This window comes from Ranitomeya imitator, chromosome 1, assembly GCF_032444005.1.
Source record: "Ranitomeya imitator isolate aRanImi1 chromosome 1, aRanImi1.pri, whole genome shotgun sequence".
NCBI lineage: Eukaryota > Metazoa > Chordata > Amphibia > Anura > Dendrobatidae > Ranitomeya > Ranitomeya imitator.
This window is the reverse complement of record NC_091282.1, coordinates 326,131,575-326,146,169: the sequence shown is the minus strand read 5'-3', so window position 1 is coordinate 326,146,169 and position 14,595 is coordinate 326,131,575. Positions and strand designations below refer to the sequence as shown.

Here is a 14,595-nt window from a genome sequence, read left to right as displayed (position 1 = left end):
AGGAGAGAAGAAGGGAGGCTGGAGAGGGGAGGCTGGTGAGGAGATGAGAGGCTGGTGAGGAGATGGGAGGCTGGTGAGAAGATGGGAGGCTGTTGAGGAGAGGAGAGGGGAGGCTGGTGAGAGGAGAGGCTGGTGAGGAGAGGGGAGGCTGGTGAGGGGAAGAGAGGCTGGTGAGGAGAGGAGAGGCTGGTGATGGGAGGAGATGGGAGGCTGGTGAGGAGATGGGATGCTGGTGAGGAGATGAGAGGGGAGGCTGCTGAGAAGATGAGAGGCTGGTGAGGAGAGGAGATGAGAGGCTGGAGAGGAGATGAGAGGCTGGTGATGGGAGGCTGGTGAGGAGATGAGAGGCTGGTGAGATGAGAGGCTGCTGAGGTGGCTGCATTCGGCAGGTGGAGGCTGCATCTGGCAGGTGGAGGCTGCTTACGGGAGTGAGGAGAGGCTGCTGAGGAAAGTCTGCGTCCTGCATCCAACAGGGTGAGGCTGAAGAGGGGGTTCCCTTTAGAAATCTGTTAAACCTTGCAACCATGGCAGAATCAACTGACCATGTAATGTGTATGAGATTCACCAGATTCTCACATGACAACTGGAAAGGTTTGCTAAGGCTACTTTCACATCAGCAATTTTCTCCGTTCGCGGCAGATACTGCAGTTTTTCCGCATCTGCCGCGTAACGTATCAGTTACGGGCCGGCAACTCTGCGTTCGGCCTCATTCATTCCCTATGGGACTTGCGGACATGTGCGGCACTTGAGGTTTTGCACTTGAGGCGAGACAAAAAAACACGGCTAGCAGCATTTTTTTTCCCTGTTGCTGCAAGTACCGCATTTGCCGGATCGCGGCAAAACCGCAAGTGCCGCAAGTCCCATAGGGAATGAATGAGGCCAAACGCACTGTTGCCGTAAGTGATCCGTTACGGATGCGGAAAAACTGCCGCAAATGTCAAAAATCGCTGATGTTAAAGTAGCCTAAGTCACTGCCGATAGTGTCATACTCACCAATGGGGGAGGCAGCACGAAAAGTGCCTAGGGCAGCAGAAACTCTAAATACAGCCCTGGCAGGGAACATAGATATTGAGTTACTTGGCTGTAGTGAAAAGGAAAATTCGAACCAGATCAACACTTGCTGTGTTATGTCGTCCAGTATGCATGGAATTACGTTCTGACCAAAATGTGAAGTATAGAGACAGGTAGACAAAATTCCAGCTCCTGGCAAGAACCCATAAAAATATTAAAATTCTTTATTAAAGATACTTTAAAATTCCAAAAATTCCATGGCACATTGTGGGGAACAGAAAACAACATGGCGATGCGTTTCGAACGCAAATAGTGATCTTCTTCAATGCCTGATGGGAAATCTTTCCCATCAATCCTAAATACCCAGTAAATGATGCGCATTGGACAAAATGATATAAAACTACACAAATGAGCAATACAACAGGGACACATGAAAACACAAAAAACATCTACAAAGAATTATTAATTACACAAAAATTACACACACGAATTAAGACAATTTAAAATAAACAAAATATTTACAACACAAAAAGAAACCTAATAATGACACATAATATCACAGCGCAAGTTGAGACCTTCAGAAGATCTAGTTCCTAAATTGAAGATCCAAAATGCTTCTCTATTGAGAAGTAATCTCTTCTTGTCTCCACCTCTCGGAGGATCCCTCACTTTGTCTATACCGAAGACCCGTACAGACGTCATCTGTCGCTGATGGTGCAGGATGAAATGCTTTGATGCAGAGGATATATTCCTGTCGGTAAAATTATTAGAGTTGAAAATATCATTTAAATGCTCATTAATTCAGATTTTTATGCTGCGACTGGTGCAACCAATGTAATTCAAATGGCATGACATGCATTGTATGCAATAAATTATATTCTTGGTATTACAATTAATAAACTGTTTGATCATATGAGTTTGAGTATTATCAAAATTAGAAAAGGTCTTACAGGGACTAGTGAAACTGCATGTCTTACAGCGAACAAAAAAAACCTTTTAGATTAAGCCAGGTACTCCTGGGTTTGGTCAGATTAAAAAACTGAGTGATAAAACATAACCTAAAGAGGGAGCTTTTTTTGCAACAATATTACACCCAGATTGCAAAATACAGGATAAGATGGCACCCTCCTGTAGTAATGGCAAATATGTATTAATTATTTGTTTTATAATAGGAAATTGAGAACTATATTGCAGTGACAAAACAGGTTTAGGTGAACCAGCATTAGTGTGAGAAATTTCTTTTTTCCGATCGTATTGAATCAATTGTGACCTCTCTTTGCTTTTGGTAATATTAGAGCACGTTTTGAAATCCACCTTGGATATTCTCTATCTACAAGTCTAGTCTCCAAATCTGTTCATTCTTTAGAACATAAGGATGAATGACCTCGGGGAGATCAAAACACGTGATGGTGTCTCCGCGGCTTTTCTACATGCATTCTTTAGAACAAACAGAATTGATATTGCAGTTTCTGTGCACTCTGATAAATTCGCCCACCAGAATAGACTTGATAACATGCTTAGTGTGACTGCTATCTGCATGGAGGATAGAAGCAGCCGACGCTGCATGAAGGGACCGCTGGGGCTGATGGTGATACAGCTAGGATGGTCCTGCTCCCCACAGGTGGAGCGGGGCCCCAAGGCTACCAGAACATGAGGGGTCCTATGAAGGGTTGTGGAAGTTGGGGTGCAGGAATGATTGGAGGACACAGGGACTGTAGTTTCTTTACCTTTAATTGTACAGTAGGTGCAGTCCGGAGCACAGGTACAGGTGGTATTGGAAATCTGGACAGCCTGGAAGCAGTTCAGAATCCCCCTAGCAGGTGGGGTTGGTAGCCTCCCTACTGCGCTGTTCTTTAGGTTCTTGATGTATTAAGCTATCTTCAAGTCTCTCTGTCAGTCTGTCCTTTCAGTGGAACACTATCCGCATGGCAGCCAGCTTGAGCCTTTTCCTGATGTCACTCTCTCGTGGTGACTCCTGGCTCTCTAGTTTGCTGCTGTGCCTTCGAGCATCAGATGTGGCCAGGAGACCTGCATTCACCTGTTGTCCGCATTCAGTTGTGGGGCATACAGTTCCCACATAACCACAGACTCTGGTGTCCAGTCTTTTGCGCTCAGTCCTGGGGTGAGCTCAATTGCAGCTCCTATCCCCAGCTTCTCTTCATTTGCTTCCTCTTCCTTCACTGTATGCTCTCTAACTGACTAACCCCACCTCCAGACCAGAACCTATCAGGGAAGCTCCCCTGAAACTGGGTTTAGAGATCACCCTTCTGGTCTGGAGTCAGGAAAGTGTTGCATGCTAGTATTACCTGTAAAGGGAAACCCTTCTTGCTTCCAGGCATGGCATTACCCCTATGAGGGAGGCATTGCCACTGTGACATCAGGACTCCTGGGGTGCCACATTTCCAGCTGTGGGTTTTCTGTACATGGCAGAAGAAATACCGTGGGAAAAAAAGTATTTAGTCGGCCACCAATTGTGCAAGTTCTCCCACTAAATTGTTGGCAAGATTTATTTTGCAAATTATGGTGGAAAATAAGTATTTGGTCATTAACAAAAATTTATCTCAATATTTTGTTATATATCCTTGGTTGGCAATGACAGAGATCAAGCGTTTTCTGTAAGTCTTCACAAGGTTGGCACACACTGTTGGTAGTATGTTGACCCATTCCTCCATGCACATCTCCTCTAGAGCAGTGATATTTTGGGCCTGTCACTGGGCAACTGTTATGATCAGGTGACCTTGGAGCAGCATGAAAACTTTCACTGGAGTAGGTGGTAACTATACTGACCGCAAATCCTGATCTTAACACCGCAACTAAAAGTAGCCGTGGGGTGGGCCTAACAAATCCTAGACACCTCGACACAGCCGGAGGACTAAATACCCCTATAGATGGAAATAGGAATTCTACCTTGCCTCAGAGCAGAACCCCAAAGGATAGGCAGCCCCCCACAAATATTGACTGTGAGTAGTAGAGGAAAAAACACACGCAGGCAACAGGATTTAGCAAAAGAGGCCACTCTAGCTAAAATAGGAAAGGATAGGACAGGATACTAAGCGGTCAGTATTAAAATCCTTCCAAAAATATCCACAGCAGAAAATACAAAAACTCCACCATCTAACTAAAGATGTGGAGCGTATATCTGCAACTCCAGAGAATCCAACAAGACTGAGAAAACACTGACACAGTCTAAGCTGGACAAGAGAAAACAAATGAATAGCACAGAATATAAGCACACAGCTTGTGTGCCACAGAAAAAGAAACAGACACTTATCTTTGCTGAATTGGCAGCTAAGCAGGAGAAGCCAGACAAAGATCCAACACTTCCCAAGAAACATTGACAACTGGCAAGGACTAATGAGTCCTGCAAACATAAATACCCCAGTCAGAATTGCAATCAGCAGATACACCTGTCCAAGACTGCAGCCCAGGGACAACTGCATTACCACCTACAACCACCAAAGGGAGCCCAAAAGCAGAATTCACAACAGCAACAAGGACTTTCAACTCCCTCCAAAGGTTTTCTATGGGGTTGAGATCTGGAGGCTGGCTAGGCCACTCCAGGACCTTCATGTGCTTCTTACAAAGCTACTGCTTCATTGCCCTGGCAGTGTGCTTGGGATCAATATCATGCTGAAAGATCCATCCACATTTCAACTTCAGTGCCCTTGCTGATGGAAGGAGGTTTGCACTCAAAATCTCACGATACATGGCCCCACTCAATCTCTCATGCAAACGGATCAGTCGCCCTGGTCCCTTTGCAGAGAAACAGCCCCAAAGCATGATGTTGCCACCCCCGTGCATCACAGTAGGTATGTTGTTCTTTGGATGCAACTCTGTCTCCTCCAAACACAATAAATTTTGTTTCTACCAAACAGTTCTACTTTGGTTTCATCATTACATATGACATTTTCCCAATACTCTTCTGGATAATCTAACAAACTTCAGATGGGCCCGGACATGTACTGGCTTAAACAGGGGGACACATCTGGCACTGAAGTATACGAGTCCCTGACGGCGTAGTGTGTTGTGAATTCTGTTGTCGAGCTCCCTCCTGTGGTCATGAATGGTACTTCGGTGAGTTCGGTCCGTGGGCTCCCTCTGGTGGCTGTGAGTGGAGCTGCTCCTTCTGAGGTTCCTTACACAGGTGACGTGGTTTATCCTTTGGTTGGCTTCTCTATTTAACTCCACTCAGATCGTTTCTCCATGCCAGCTGTCAATGTTTTAGCTTTGGTTCAGTTCGCTCCTGGATCTGTCTGGTGTCCTGTCTTCTCCTGCAGAAGCTAAGTTCCTGATTGTTATTATTGTTCTTGTTTCTTTGTCCAGCTGGTTGTCTTGATTTTGTCTTGCTGGCTGGAAGCTCTGGGATGCAGGGTGGCACCCCCGCACCGTGAGTCGGTGCGGAGGACCCTTTTGCACACTCTGCGTGGTCTTTTGTGGGTTTTTGTGCTGACTGCAAAGATTCCTTTCCTATCCTCTGTCTATTTAGTAAGTCGTGCCTCCCTTTGCTGAAACCTATCTCATTTCTGCATTTGTGACTTTCATCTTTACTCACAGTCATTACATGTGGGGGGCTGCCTATTCCTTTGGGGAATTTCTCTGAGGCAAGGTAGGCTTTATTTTCTTCTCTAGGGCTAGCTAGCTCTTAGGCTGTGACGAGGCGCCTAGGGAGCGTCAGGAGCGCTCCACGGCTATTTCTAGTGTGTGCGATAGGTTTAGGGCTTGCGGTCAGCAGAGCTCCCAAATCCCAGAGCTCGTCCTGTATGAGTTTAACTATCAGGTCGGGTGCTCCTAACCACCAGGTCATAACAGTAGTGTGTTAATGATGGTAGCCTTTGTTACGATGGTCCCAGCTCTATACAGGTCATTCACTAGGTCCCCCGTGTGGTTCTGGGATTTTTCCTCACCAATCTTGTGATCATTTTGACCCCATGGGGTGAGATCTTGCGTGAAGCCCCAGATCGAGGGAGATTATCAGTGGTCTTGTATGTCTTCCATTTTCTTATTCTTGCTCCCACAGTTGATTTTATCACACCAAGCTGCTTGCCTATTGCAGATTCAGTCTTCCCAGCCTGGTGCTGGGCTACAATTTTGTTTCTGGTGTCCTTCGACAGCTCTTTGGTCTTCACCATAGTGGAGTTTGCAGTGTGACTGTTTGAGGTTGTGGACATGTGTCTTTTATTCTGATAACAAGTTGAAACAGGTGCCATTATTAGAAGTAATGAGTGGAGGACAGACGAGCCTCTTAAAGAAGAAATTACAGGTCTGTGAGAGCCAGAATCTTGCATGTTTTTAGGTGAGCAAATAGTTATTTTCCACCATAGTTTGCTAAATAAATGTTGCCAAATCAGACAAGATGATTTTCTGGATTTGTTTTTTTCATTTGGACTCTCATAGTTGTGGTCTACTTATGATGTCAGTTACAGGGCTCTTTCATCTTTTTAAGTGGGAGAACTTGCACAATTGGTGGCTGATTAATACTTTTTTCCCCACCGTATAGGAACCCAACACGCCAGTAAACCACATTCAAAAAATTACTAGTGGTGGAATCCAAAAAATGTGAGAATTTTAAACCAAATTTGTTATAATTCATATAATCTATAAAGTGGGGAATACTTGTCACCTCACTTTTCAAAATAAATAATAAATCATCAATAATTCTACCATACCAAAATATGGAGTCAAATAATGGGTTACATGGTGTTGTGACAGGATCACTGACACTGTATGTGAGGGGAGATATGTGTCACGGAGATTGCTTTCCTCCGTGATCTAGAAACCCATAAGTTTCTTTTCAGCATGATATGTGGCGGCCATGTTATGGGCGGGATTTTCGGTGAGTAGGTACGAGATAGGTGGGACGCCAAGTCACCATATCTCCACCTCAAGGGTGTGTTTGGGGAAATAAATGTCCATCCGGTTTTTTTTAGGCAATCTGTGTTGTGTAGAGGCAAGGAAGCCTCTAGGCTGACGCTACTGTGAGAGCTGTCATATGTGTTGGCCCAGAAGTGCTGGGCAGGACTGTTTATGAACCTTTTATTTCCTTTTGAGCCAGAAATGCAGTTTTTTCCTGTTAACATTTTGTGTTTATGATAGAATAAACCACCCAGAGACTTTAAACCCACGTGTGCCTGTGCTACCTCGAGGAGTAGCTAAGCAAGAAGACCTTCCACAGTGTATACAAAAAAAAACATTACTCCCAATATGACAAAACAAGATTTACCAGCGATGGTGAAAATTTGGCCTCCATAGAAACTTGGCTACTCGTAACTTGGCTGTACATGCCTCTTAATGTGCTTTGAACTCTTGTGAATTCATATTTTTTAATTGGATTTAGTAATTAAAGAATGATAAATAATTAATTATGAATTATACTCATTACAATTACAGTCATTCTGTTATTCACACATCAATGCCTTCATTTAAGAAAAGTAACTTCATACTAGCCTTACAGTAATGACATATACAGTAGACATGTATTATAGAACATATGAAAATTAATATAAGTCTTACATGTAATTATCAAACTGCTCACAAAGCTAATTTTAATAACAAGAGTCTAGTAGGGAATTGCAATTTGAGCCGCACTTTAGTGTATTGTGAAGAGTAAGTTCAAAGTGAAGATATTCTTTAAAATCAAGATTGCATTAGAAACCCCAAGGGAAGGGCAATACCAGACAGGAAAATATGTCCCTTGTGATATCTGGTTAATTACGTGAAGTGTAATGTTAGAGCACAGATCCCTGCAGTCATCTACTGTGCAGAAGATTCTCTCCAAAGCTTTCACTCCCTCCGCCACAGATATTTATTATTTAAATGGCTCATTAATTTTGCATCTTGTTCGGTATGTAAATGCACATCTTTTTATAGCCGCAACATTGGCTTTGTATTTGCGTATCTGTCTCTAGCAATGTTTTCAAGCTATATGCATTCAAAAAAATAAATAGGAAGCTTATTAGTTTTAGGCCTCATTCGCTTTTTATGCTTAACGACTTCCTGGTGTGTCCATGTCCAGTGTAAGGCAATGTGTTCTCCTCCAGATGCAATGTTCCGAGAGAATACCTTCCTAAATACATGGAACTGAGCACGAATCAGTCTTTTCTTAAATTCCATATGAACATTTGAAACAAATTGTAGATAACAAATATCACCAAATGATCCAATAGTAAGATAACTTTTCTTAGTCACTTAATAAGGTTAAGGTTAGCCTTAACTGGCTTAAAGGGCTATCCCAATCTTAGACACTTATGGTATACTAGATGGTGGCCCGATTCTAACGCATCGGGTATTCTAGAATATGTATGTATGTATGTATGTATATAGCAGCCACATAGTATATAGCACAGCCCGCGTAACACAAACAGCCACGTAGTATATAGCACAGCCACGTAGTATATAGGAGCCACGTAGTATATAGCAGCCACGTAGTATATAACACAGCCCACATAGTATATAGCACAGCCACGTAGTATATAGCACAGCCACGTAGTATATAGCACAGCCACGTAGTATATAGCACAGCCACGTAGTATATAGCAGCCACATAGTATATAGCAGCCACGTAGTATATAACACAGCCACGTAGTATATAACACAGCCCACGTAATATATAGCAGCCACGTAGTATATAACACAGCCATGTAGTATATAGGAGCAACATAGTATATAGCACAGCCACGTAGTATATAACACAGTCCACGCAGTATATAGCACAGCCCATGCAGTATATAACACAGCCCACGTAACACAGACAGCCACGTAGTATATAGCACAGCCACGTAGTATATAGCATAGCCATGTAGTATATAGCAGCCACTTAGTATATAACGCTGCCCATGTAGTATATAACACAGCCCACGTAGTATATAACACAGCCCACACAGTATATAACACTGCCCACGTAGTATATAACACTGCCCACATAGTATATAACACTGCCCACATAATATATAGCACAGCCCACATAGTATATAACACTGCCCACGTAGTATATAACACAGCCCAAGTAGTATATAGCAGCCACGCAGTATATAACACAGCCCAAGTACTATATAGCAGTGTGGGCACCATATCCCCGTTAAAAAAAAACAAAAAAAATAGTTATATACTCACCCTCTGGCGGCCCTCGGATCCAGGCGAGGCGTTTAGCGATGCTCCTCGCTACGCTGCGGTCCCAAGAATGCATTGCGGTCTCGCGAGATGATGACGTAGCGGTCTCGCGACAGCGCTATGTCATCATCTCGCAAAACCGCAATGCATGGCCCGGAGCATCGCGAAGAACGGGAAAGGCGCCGGAAGGTGAGAATAGCACGATTTTTTAGAAATTATTTTTAACATTAGATCTTTTTACTATTGATGCTACATTTTTAGTGTATTTTTTAGTACTCGGAGATTTAGTTTTCATCGCCTCAGCTGAATGATTTTCATCTATTAGCCAGGCATAGTACATGTGGGGGTTGCCTGGTTGCTAGGGAATCCCCACATGTAATCAAGCAGGCTAGTAGCTGTAAATCATCCAGCTGCGGCGAAGAAAACTAAATCTCCGAGCACTAAAAAATACTCGGAGGACACCCGAGCTAGCTCGGGAAATCTCGAGTAACGAGTGTATTCGCTCATCACTATTAATTAGTGATGAGCGAATATACTCGTTACTTGAGATTTCCTGAGCACGCTCGGTTGACCTCCGAGTATTTTTTAGTGCTCGGAGAATTAGTTTTCCTCACCTCACCTGAACAGAAGAGCTGATCTGATGCACATATTAGGGGTTTTAGAAATAATTTAAGTATGGGACGCTGGAGACAGGATGATAGCACCTGTCGGAGAAGGTGCCTGAAGGTAAATGTGACAGTATGTTGAGAGTGCTGGATGGTGGAATATTGAATGGGAGTATTGTGCGGACTGCTGGATCTTGTTATAATCCTTTGGGGGGATTTCTGTGGAAAAGCTTTGGTTATCATTATAACCATAATGGGGGCTCTGGTTGTCACTACTGTGAGGGTGAGGGAGCAATATGTGGCTCGCGACACCCTCTCAGAGCGGAATGTGGCTCACGACGCACTCACAGAGCGGAATGTGGCTCTCTAGGTCAGAAAGGTTGGGGACCACTGTCCTAAAGGAACAAATTGGTTAAGACTGTAGCAGTGAGTTTGCCTAGTGCAGAACCTCAGGGGTGGTGAAAGGCACATGGATTCGAAGAGCACCGAAGAAAATACCAGTCATGATCTGTGCTTCATAACTCAGTAAAAGTTGCCTGAATTGCTCCTTTGGGTTCTTTAAATAGAACACTGACCCAAAGTTCTCTCACTGAGAGTCTCAGCCACACAGTGCCACTTCCATAACAGTATGGCCTCACAGTGCAGGGAAGGAAGAGCAACGTGTCTGCATTCCACTGACTATATGACATTCCCCTCGTCTCAGCATATCTGTCTCTTGATAGTTGGGGACTGCACAGAAGAATACTAAGGCCTCCACAACTTTAGGTTATTTGCCCCTGATGATCTAGCATGCCATGCTGGTGTGCTACTATGGATCCGTCGGCATAGAATTCCCTTTATACGGCTGATGTGCAGAACCTTCAATACCTGGTGATAAGCGGTATTGGCAGCCTATGTTAGAAGTAATCCATACTGTGAATATTATTGTCTGGGAAATTTGAGCTCAGTAAATCTGTGATCTAATCATATGTCCCAGAGAGGCCATAGCTGTACTAAAGAAATACCATAAGTGGATTTTGTAATCCAAAAAAAAATTAAAATGGTGCTGGCAAATACACAGAATCAATTTAGCAAAATGGTAGTTGAAGTATGATTAAGTATGTAATGTTTTAGTGGGAAATTACATTTCATGACTTGCCACAAGGTCAGGAGAGCCGTCTGTTATGTGTACTGCCGTTTATATTACATATGGCAGGAGAGATCAAAAATAAATAGAAATTCTAGTGGCCAAGATGCATCGGGCTGCAGAGGAAAACTCGTTTTCATCATGCAGGTTTTTAGGATATATATAACTTGTATTTATTTAAATGGATTTCAATAGTCATACAAGACACAGTACAGTGCTGCTAACTAGTCAAACTTGCACAAATGGTGGACCTGCTATTGTTTTTGCTTTGTCGATAGGGTTTAAGGGGGTAATCCCATCTCCAAGATCCTATCCCAATATGTAGTAGGTATAATAATGATAAAAATATTAGCAAATACCTCCAATTAGAAATATGGTATAGTTTTTTTGATTCGCTATATCTCTTTCTTTATGTGCAGGTATTGCAGGACCTTAGGTATCCATAGTTACGACAACTAGAAGCTAGCTTACTGTCACTTCATCAGTTGACGTAACCATAGATACCTAAGGTCAGGTACAGTTACAGCATGTTATCAAAAGTGGAAAGAAATGCAATAATTATTTGTTTGAATAGCTATGAATGAATCCATGCATTCTTATGGTCAAGGGGCACAACTAATAATTTGCAGGTTTTTTTTTAAGGGGTTCTCCACTACTCAGACAATGCCTTCTCGAGCCTCATGTTTACCCCCTTTTAAAATAATAAGTTATACTCACTTCCAGTGCTGGAACTGTTCCAGAGCGGTCAGCACTAGCTTTCCTGGGGATTACATGACATTGTTATGTCACATGATCCCTGCGGCCAATCATCGCTGGCTTCACACTCCCCGCCTTCGGACAAAACGCTGCTGCTCTCTCGTTTCCTCTGAATGCATGTGATTCATCTGAACATGAAGCCAGCGCTGATTAGCTGCAGTGATCTTTAATATAGACTTTAAAACAGCTGCACAATAAAGGAAGAATGACGCGCAAATGAGTGTGTCTCACTGATATATATATATATATATATATATATATATATATATATATATATATATATATATCTATATATATATTTTGTAGGGATTTCACTCACTCGGGTGCGACGTCTGAGACTCAGGAGGCACGTTTCTTGAAAAGTTCATAGGGTTTATTGCATCATAAACCATGTGGCGAAATAACAGAAAACAAATAGCCTTTGGCTCAGGAAAAGAAAAACAAATGTCCAGTCCTTCCGGCTCAGTCTTGGAGCCTTGACACACACAGGAGGGTTTCACCTCCTCACATATCTATCTGTGTTAAGCATTAGGCTTTCTTTTATATGTCTAACCACACCCAGAACCCATCACATGACCAGACATGTGGTTGTGACATCACCACAGGTCCTGAAACACATATAGGTAGCTATGGTTACATCACAGCAGCAAGCCATCTATAAGACACATATCTCCCATCGATTAGACATCCTTTAGCCACGCTACATACCTCCCCCCTCTGCCTAAAGCCGTGGGGCTTGGCACTTTCCCCCACTAGACAAGGGATTCTTGACAGGGCATCAGCATTACCGTGCAGCTTTCCGGCCCTATGTTCCACATGGAAACAGAAGTCCTGCAGGGCTAAGAACCAACGGGTGACCCTAGCATTTCTAGCCTTCGTTTCCCTCATCCATCTAAGTGGGGCATGGTCGGATATCAGTCTAAATTTACGTCCCAGCAAATAGTACCGTAATGTGTCGACTGCCCATTTTATGGCCAAGCACTCCTTTTCAACGACTGAGTAGTTCTTTTCAGACGAGGACAGCTTCCTACTCAGATAGAGAACAGGATGCTCCTCTCCATGTAGTTCTTGGGAAAGGACTGCTCCCACCCCAACATCTGAGGCATCTGTCTGAAGAATAAACTCTTTCTTGAAGTTTGGGGCCATCAGAACGGGTTGCTTACATAAAGCCTCTTTCATTTCTTGGAAGGCTGAATCTGTTTCTTCGGACCACTTAACCATTACTGATTTTGTCCCTTTTAGCAGGTCAGTCAGAGGCGCCGCCATTGTGGCGAAGTTTGGGATGAACCTCCTGTAATATCCCACGATTCCCAGGAAGGCTTTAACTTGCTTCTTGGAAACTGGTTTTGGCCATGTTTGAATTGCCTCCACTTTACTGATTTGGGGTTTTATTTCTCCATGACCCACTATGTATCCAAGGTACTTAGCCTCTTCTTTACCCAATGCACACTTCTTCGGGTTTATTGTAAATCCAGCCTCTCTTATAGCATCAAACACCGCTTGGACTTTCTCCAGATGACTCTCCCAGTCCGGGCTAAAGATGACGATATCATCTAGGTACGCAGCAGCGTATGCCTTGTGGGGTGCAAGGACTCTATCCATAGCCCTTTGGAAAGTGGCCGGAGCTCCCTGTAGGCCAAATGGCATCCGGACATACTGGAAGCATCCATCTGGTGTAGAAAACACCATCTTCTCCTTGGCTTCCTGTGCCATGGGGATCTGCCAATACCCCTTCGTCAAATCCAAGGTGGTTATGTACCTGGCGGGCCCAAGCCTTTCGATGAGCTCATCAACGCGGGGCATGGGATATGCGTCGAACTTGGAGACCTCATTCAACTTCCGATAGTCGTTGCAAAATCTCCACTCCCCATCAGGTTTTGGGACCAGGACAATTGGGCTCGACCAACCGCTCTTGGATTCCTCAATGACTCCAAGCTTCAACATACGCTCCACTTCCTTGGAGACTATTTCTCGACGGGCCTCAGGAATTCTATAGGGCTTCACGTTCACGCGCACATGGGGCTCTGTCAGGACCTCATGCTCTATGACCTTCGTGTACCCAGGCAACTCGGAAAACAGGTCCCTGTTTTTCTGGAGTAACTCCCGGCATTGCTGTTTCTGGGACTCCGATAGCGTCTCCGCTATAGTAACCGCTCCAACCTCATCTTCTGGGTTGCTTAACAACGATGGAGTTACTGTCGGCTCTCTATCTTGCCACGGCTTGATAAGGTTGACATGGTATACTTGGAATGGTTTCCGTCTTCCTAGTTGGTGAATTTTTATAGTTTACTTCACCAAGTTTCTCGATGACCTCATATGGCCCTTGCCATTTGGCCAAGAACTTACTTTCCACCGTCGGAACCAACACAAGAACTCGGTCTCCCGGATTGAACTGCCTCACTCTTGCAGACCGGTTGTAGACCCTGGCCTGAGCTTCTTGTGCCTGGAGGAGGTGCTCTTTCACGATAGGCATCACCTTTGCAATCCTCTGCTGCATCAGGGCCACATGCTCAATGACGCTTCTGTGGGGCGTGACTTCGGCTTCCCAGGTTTCCTTGGCTATATCCAGGAGTCCTCGCGGATGTCGGCCATATAGAAGCTCAAATGGTGAGAACCCTGTGGAGGCCTGTGGAACTTCACGAATGGAAAACATCAGATAGGGTAAGAGACAATCCCAGTCTCTACCGTCTTTCTCAATAGCTTTTCTCAGCATGCTCTTCAGAGTCTTGTTAAATCTCTCAACAAGGCCATCTGACTGGGGATGGTACACCGAGGTCCTCAACTGGGAGATTTTCAGGGCTTTGCATAACTCCCTCATCACCTTGCTCATGAAAGGTGTACCCTGGTCAGTCAGGATCTCCTTCGGCAGACCCGTCCGGGAAAAGACATGGACCAACTCGCGGGCTATGCTCTTTGAGGAAGAATTTCTCAAGGGAATTGCCTCAGGATAGCGTGTGGCATAGTCCAGGATGACTAATATATACTGATGGC

The 14,595-nt window shown here is 44.1% G+C and overlaps 1 protein-coding gene across 1 annotated transcript in view; it reads right to left on the bottom strand.

Moving 5' to 3' along the window:
- Positions 1 to 1,380: 1,380 nt before the first annotated feature.
- Positions 1,381 to 14,595, bottom strand: part of LOC138670995 (retinol dehydrogenase 12-like) — a 323,796-nt gene continuing 310,581 nt past the window's right edge. Inside the window, exon 6 of the transcript XR_011319408.1 lies at positions 1,381 to 1,762. The gene's annotated coding sequence lies outside the window, so the exon portion shown is untranslated. The remainder of the gene's footprint in view (positions 1,763 to 14,595) is intronic.